This window comes from Nycticebus coucang, chromosome 6 (assembly GCF_027406575.1).
Source record: "Nycticebus coucang isolate mNycCou1 chromosome 6, mNycCou1.pri, whole genome shotgun sequence".
Taxonomy (NCBI): Eukaryota; Metazoa; Chordata; class Mammalia; order Primates; family Lorisidae; genus Nycticebus; species Nycticebus coucang.
In genome coordinates, this window is record NC_069785.1 from 10,623,071 (window position 1) to 10,630,861 (window position 7,791).

The window sequence follows — 7,791 nt, forward strand, 5'->3', positions numbered from 1 at the left end:
AGCTTATTTTCTAGATTCTGTTATCAGAGGACAGAGAGAAAGTAGTACCTATCTACTCCAAAGAACGAGTGTGTCTAAAGTTTTTATAAATATAAGAAATGAACTATTGCTTATTTATTTGGTTATTTTTTGTAGAAATTTTCAGTATTTGACACTATAGTTGGGTTCCATCTAACTCCCCATATTTCCCAAGAGAGAAAATCAATACTTAGGTATCTAAGACAACTTCTGGGTTGGAATAGAGAGAACTAACATTCTCCTTCATTCATAAAACACAGTAAGCACTTAAGGGACTTCTGCCTTTGTGGTATTCTTCTTCCCGCACCTTTGGAGGTGTTTGCTAGAGCTTATTTTGTAACTCGTGTACACAAATCGAAGGAGCAGACAGAAGCTGCTTCAATGATATCTTTGCTATCCCTTCAGTATGCCTACCCTTCTCTCTCTCTCTCTGTTCTGTTTTTTTTGCCTTCCTTTTTTCTTTCCTTCTGGCACCTTGGACCTCATTATGAACTATGTCTCACCCACAAGCCAAATTGCCTGGGGTCCTGCATGTTGTCTTAAATACCTACTCTCATCAGATAAACTCCCCATCCTGTAATTGTTTTCCAGAATCCTTCCTCTTGACTAAAATGCACCTGTCCTGGATCCTATCCTCTAAATTTCCTATTAAGTGTAAATGAATGTTATTACATGGTCATTCTCTATTGTACATTTGCATTTTTTGAAAGTCTTATACTCAAAAATGGTCTAGTAGTGTGGGTGCTGCACCTGTTGTTAGCCTATGAGGGAGGATATTTGGAAAAAGTTCACCCTTTGATTTAAAGAAAAATTATATCATCTGGAGTTAAACAAGCAAGGAAGACTTTATTTGAGACTATTGCAAAAGGAGAGAAAGATTGAACTCAACTCTGAATGCAATAGGGATGTCTGGGTACAAGGAAAGGCTTAGTGGATACAAAATTAGTAAGAAGAATTTAATTAGATATCAAGAATGGCAGAGGAGGAACTTGATTAAATATTAGGGATGAGAGAAATTTTAGATAAACTGACTTAGCAGTATTCTTACTAAAACTGGGCTCAATAAACCAAGGGCAGTGTCTAATCATAAAGAGGGCTCAGAGGACCCTGACTAGAGCTTGGTCAAGTAGGATGACCTTGACAGTTCATAAGTATGCTACAGCCCTGTCAGATGCTTAAGAACACCTCTTATCAGACAATTATGTGACTGCCCCAGTTGCTGGTCTAAGACAACTTCAGTTAGAACTCCCAACTATTTTTCCAATAATGATTTTGTTTATCTAAATTTCAAAGTTTCTGCATTCTTGTCTTTTGCCTTTACCTTGAGAGAAGAAAATCTAATCTAATAATATTTTCTGATGAGTAACATGCCTTTACTTACTGTTCGCTTGTGACAAAGATTGTCTCCTTAGCTAAACTTCAGTCAGGATCCTCTGACCCACTTGGGCCTCAATCTTTGAGCTTCCATCATTCCATTGCCCAGTTTTAGAAAGAATCCTGTGAAGTAAGTTTATGAAGAATCCCCCATGCCCCATCCTCAATGTCTGACTAAATTTTTCATCCCTATCATCCCCAGATGATACTTGATTACCCAGGTCTTCCTTCAGAATCATGTTGTTGGTTTAGCAATAATTACCCTTCCTTCTTTAATGCTTTTTCACCTACCAACACACTATCTTACTCCTTGTCTGTAAATCCCCACTTTTCTTTTTTTTTTTTTTTTTGCAATGTTTGGCCAGGGCCGGGTTTGAACCCATCACCTCTAGTATATGGGGCTAGCATCCTACTCCTTTGAACCACAGGCGCCACCCCACACTTTTCCCTATATAGTTAGAAATGAGCCCAATGCAATACTGAGGTCTCTTTTTCCCTATTGCAATAATTACTGAATTTTTACCATTTTAACTACTACTGGGCTCTATTAGTTCTTTAACATTTATTCTCCTTTCTTACTATATGGAAAAAAAAAGATGCTGACATGGGTTTAATTTTATTTCTTGCTAGATTATAAATTGGCATTACAGAACAGCAATCTGATTGACTCATATTTTGAGAAAGAGTGATCAAGCTATTGAAGAGGCTCTTGTATGCCTGGTGGTGCTGGCTGCAACAATATATCTGAAGTTCACATCTGATGACTAAAACTCAGGATGGAGAAAGAGAAGAGCAGATGTAGGAGTCAGACTGTAGATTAGCTATGTGGCCTTGAGCTTTAACTTAGACTTTGATTTGGTGAAATAAAAATAACAGTCATTGTATGTTACATTTTTAACTATCTGTCTTACAATGAATGTACAATAAATATTCGGTGCTTTGCACTTCTTTAAGTTCTCAGTATTTCAAAAAAAAAATTAGTAGGGGGCTGAACTTGGTGGCTCAAACCTGTAATCCTAGCACTCTGGGAGGCCAAGGTGAGTGGATTGCCTGAGTTCATGGGTTCAAGACCAGCCTGAGCCAGAGCAAGACCTTGTCTGGAAAAATAGCCAGTGTTGTGATGGGCGCCTGTAATCCCGGCTACTCAGGAGGCTGAGGCAAGAGAATCATTTGAGCCCAAGAGTTTGAGGTTGCTGTGAGATATGATGCCACGGCACTCTACCAAGGAAGACAAAATGAGACTCTATCTCAAAACAACGACAAAAAATAATAAAAATAAGTATGACATTCCTATTAGCCTAGGAATTAAAAGAACATATTCTTCTTAGTAAAGTATCTCAAGAATGGAAGAAAAAGTATCCAATGTACTCAGCCCTACTATGAAACTAATTTATGGCTTTCACATGAAAGCTATAACCCAGTTATAACCTAAGAATATGGGGAAGGGGAAAAGGGAGGGGAGAGAGGAGGGAGGTGGGCAGAGGGAGGGGGATTAGTGAGATTACACCTGCGGTGCATCTTACAAGGGTATATGTGAAACTTAGTAAATGTGGAATGTAAATGTTTTAGCACAATAACTAGGAAAATGCCAGGAAGGCTATGTTAACCAGTGTGATGAAAATGTGTCAAACGGTCTATGAAACTAGTGTATGGTGCCCCATGATCACATTAATGTACACAGCTATGATTTAATAAAAAAAAAAAAAAGAAAGAGAAAAAAGAGTACAGTGGTTTCTGTAACTTATTATTACAGTACTGGGGTACAATCATTATCATTATTATTATTATTATTGGATTACAGTGCATTATTATTACCACATTTGAGCCATTACAATATTATTATTAGTATCGTTATTATTACTATATATGCGCTGTTCATCAGGATCTGAGTTATAAACACATCCAACTAAAGACTTCTCAGGAATATATCTTGTCTATAACCTGGAAACCACCTGGACTCTCTTTGCCATGTAAAACGCAGTATCTTTCAACTACATTATGTCATATTGTGTGGAATGAATACCAACAGCATGAATATGTTTTCATCAGGCAGATAACATACTCACATATTTTTAAAAGAATCATAATTTAAAAAATCATAAAACACATCTTTTTTAAAATAGTGAAAAAATATAGTCCAACAAGTTATAGGTTGGCAGAATATCACAGATGAAAAAGCCAAAAGTGGATGGATGCGGTGGGTCCTGCCTGTAATCCCAGCACCATAGGATGCTGAGGCAGGAGGATGGCTTGAGCTCAGGAGTTTGAGACCAGCCTGAGCAAGAGCGAGACCCCGTCTCCACTAAAAACAGAAAATTACCCAGGTGTTGTGGCAGGCACCTGGGAGACTGAGGCAGGAGGATTGCTTGAAGTCAGGTGTTTGAAGTTGCTGAGAACTAAGCTGATGCCATAACACTCTAGCTCAGGCGACAGAGAAGGAAGGAAGGAAGGGAGGGAGGGAAAAAGAGTAGGAAGAAAGGAAGGGAGGGAGGGGGGTAGAGAGGGGAGGAGGGAAGGAAGGCCAGCCAAAAATTATTTATCAAAAGAATTCCAAAATCTATGAAAATTTGCATATTACCTTAAGATAATGCCATTCATTTCAAATCACTTCATTGTACCTGAAAATAGTTTCCTGTGTTACTTCATCCTGGTCAGCCACGAACACCATGAATGGGGGTGTGGAGATTGGCCAGCCAGTGCTGAGTGGAGCTAAAAAACAATGAGTGTCAGAAAGAAATATTTGGAATTCAAACTATTGGCAGAATTGGAGTTGGCAGTTATAATTGTGGGTGGAATTTCTGTGAGAAGAATATAATTATCCAAACTGGATTTTAACCAACACATCTGAGCATTTCAAAAAAAAAATATTTTTAATGCCATAAATAAATACCTCCTTTGTTCCACTTCTCAGTGGAAAGATACCTGTTCCTGGGGAGGGTAGAATTCCTGGAGTTTTGCTTTTGTTCTGGCTCAGTGGGAAAAGTGCCTCCCACTGCACTGCCAACCTCCTTCCTGTGGAGATCTCTGATCAAGCAAAGAAAACCATTATTAGGTATTTGATGGCTCTTATTAGCATGTGAGATTTTAGAAATCTGCAAATACTTTTCATGAAGTAGGTCAAAAGTTTTACGTTCAAAAAACTGTTTCAGGGTCAAAACTAAAGATGACTGATGTTAGTTGGCAGCGGGTGGGTGCATGAGGATGATCAGTTTCCTCTTGGATGTCAATCAAGAAAATATTCCTCCAATTACAGGAAACAGGTTAGAATTTTTTCACACCATGGCAGCTGGGTCAGAACTCCCAGCAGGCAGAATGCCAAGGAATACTAAAAGTTGAGGTTAAAGAGCAGAGAAGCAAAGCCAAGCAGAAGTTGGTGGTTCCTCACTTTGTGTGAAGCAGACAGCCAGCAAAGCTTTGAGCATTTTGGAAGAAATAAAACTTTCTTTTGAACATAGCTGTCCTAAAATAAAAAGTTTAGACAATTTTTTAAGTTTAACACAGTTCGACCAAAGAACAAGTTGCAAATACGGCAGCCCTCAGGAGCCGTCCAGAGAGCTCTGCTCTTTAACAAGGACAGTCACATTTATGAATAGAAAGCGGAAGTGAGGCACAGAAACAGCTTGATCGGTTGCACCTCAGCATTTTCCATGTCTGAACACACTGCAGTCAGTCAGGAGACAATGATAGTCTGAAAATCGGATGCTCTGATGGGCTGAGACAACTCCTAATTAGACTCTGAGAATTACTAATTGAGTTAGATTGCAGTTCCTTACGTAGGAACTCAAGGTAGGAAGGTCCTGAGGCCAAATTTAGTTTGTTACTTAAAACTTGTGCATTCAGCACTTTGTGTGCAAACTAAAATTTTAGTAATTTATTAATATGTACTCCATACCTTAAAGCCCCATATCTATGGCTAACTACCGATAATGTAGCAAAGTTCACAGTCCCTACTCTGTCTCTTATAGAGGGACTGACTTCCCTCTTCTTTTGAACGGGGACGTTAGTAACAGAAGCCATTTGCTATGGTTGCTGTGAGTATTGAGTTAACAACTGTAAATCACCAGGAACAAGGCTAGGCCCATGCTGAGAGTTGTACAAATGTTTGCCATTGTTGAAAGAAAATTTTCAGACAAATTAAATCTAACAGAGTTTAACAGAGCAAACAATAATTCACTAATTGGGCAGCCCCCAGAACCAGAATAGGTTCAAAGTCACTCTGGAACTGTTGCCTGATCAGATAACATTTATGGACCTAAAAAGGAAAGTGACAACAGAAAATGGAAGTGAGGTACAGAAATAGCTGGGTTGGTTACTGCTGAGCATGGGCATTTATCTTATTTGAACATGGTTTAAACAGTCGGTTGCCTATGATTGGTTCAAACTCAGCTACTCACTTCAAGAATAGTTTACAGTCTGTTTACACTTCAAGTTTTCTGTTCTCTCTGTATAAAGCAACCTTTAGTCCAAACTTTAAATATATGTATGCCAGAAGTATTAGGCCAAACTTAATTCAATTTGAAATGACTATTGTTATCTCAAATTTGACTTGACTTTTCTAAGAAATTCAATGTACATCAAAATGAAGATGCCAGGAACTGAAGACCACAGGAAGACAAACTCAGGCCTTGGAGAACAGAACCCTGCTTGGTCACATCTGCCTAAAAACTTCATCAGCACCAAAATCTTTCTGTATAGTATATATGGAATGGTACATAAAATTATGCTTTGGCTAACTATAATAAAAGGTACATTCTCATTTTGGACTATGGACTTTAGACATTCTCAATAACTTCTTCTATTTTCTTTATAGCGTTTTGTTAAAGAATTCATGTGGGTATAGTAAGGGGTTCAGCTGTGGGACAGGCAAAATGAGTGACAGACATACTATCTGTTATATTCTAGAAACATCATAACTAGCCAAGCATTTCATTTTCCAATGCCCAGATAAAACCAGATCAGTGTACCCCCCCATTACAATTATTTTTGAGTAAATATTTTATTTTGTAATGATTTTAAGTACTAAAAATTTGAGAAGATAGTAAAAAAAGGTTCCTATAATTTCCCCCACCCAATTTCTCTGCTTTGACATTTGTTACAGTTAATGAGCCAATATTGATACAGGTAAAGTTTATACCTTCATTTTTATCTTACAGCCTTCTTTCTGTTCTATAATCCCATCTACAATCTATAATACCATCTACAGATTACATGCAGTTGTCATCCATCCTTAGGTTGTCCTTGGCTGTAAAAGTGTTTCGGACTTTCCTTGTTTTTGGTGACCTTAACAGTTTTGAGGAGTACTGGTCAGAGGTTTGATAGAACATCCTATAATTAGCATTTTTCTGCTATTTTTCTCATATCATAACAGGGATATGCTTTGGAAAAGAAGATATTTATGTAGTTATTCCATTAGTAAAAACTCCTAGATATTTATTTGTTACTCTTGATTATCATCCAATACCACTTTATTTTGTTGCTCTAACTGTTCCAGCTTTGGCAATTGGAAGCTTTGTTGGTTGGCTCCTCTATCCTCTTGACATATTTCCATCAATGCGGAGTTGCCTTCCGTTTTCCTGAGGGGGGGATTTTGAATACTTCCTTACTTTGGGGCCCTAGAAGATGTTCCAGACTCATCTTGCATTCTTCCTATGTCAGTATTACAATCAGCCACTTCTCCAAGAAGCCCTGGTTTCTTTTATTAGACAATTGTATTAGAAATCAAGATCTGGGTGTTGGGCGTGCACCTTGCTAGTGATGCATCGTCCTTTCTAGGGTCTCTCCCTTGAAGGAACATGAAACTATGGGTGCAGTGCTCAAGTAGGCAGGCACAAATAGTAAAATTGGAAAGACGCGGAGAGAGACTGGCGTGGCCCCTAGACAAGGATGACATGTAAATTAATGAAGCATTCCATGTTAAAAAATAAAATACATGTGTGTATACTGAAGAATTAACATTTTAGTATTGAGTTTTCCAACCCACAAATATATCTTAGTGAGAATATCTTAGTGTTTACAGTATTTAAATTTTCTTTGATTTCTTTTATCAATGTTTTGCAGTTTTTGTATGCACATTCTGTATATAGTTTCTTCATTATACACCTAAATAAATTTTTTGATGCTATTGTGACCATATTTTGCCAGGTATAATGTGCACATTTTGCCCACTTTTTTTTATATATACAATTTGAAATATTTTCATCTAACTGGTTAACATAGCCTTCACCTCATTTTCTTAGTTATTGTGTTGAGACATTTATATTTTACATTTAGTAAGTTTCACATGTACCCTTGTAAGATGCACCGTAGGTGTGGTCCCACCAATTACCCTCCCTCCACCCGTCCTCTCCCATCCCCTCCATATTCCCTTTCCCCATATACTTGGGCTATAATTGGGTTATA

The 7,791-nt window shown here is 37.9% G+C and overlaps 1 non-coding gene across 1 annotated transcript; it reads left to right on the top strand.

Annotated features, from left to right (window-relative positions):
* Window positions 1-7,201: 7,201 nt before the first annotated feature.
* On the top strand, window positions 7,202-7,310 carry LOC128589435 (U6 spliceosomal RNA). Its single transcript, XR_008381012.1, has one exon. It is a non-coding gene; the product is annotated as a U6 spliceosomal RNA (small nuclear RNA).
* The last annotated feature ends 481 nt before the right edge of the window (window positions 7,311-7,791 follow it).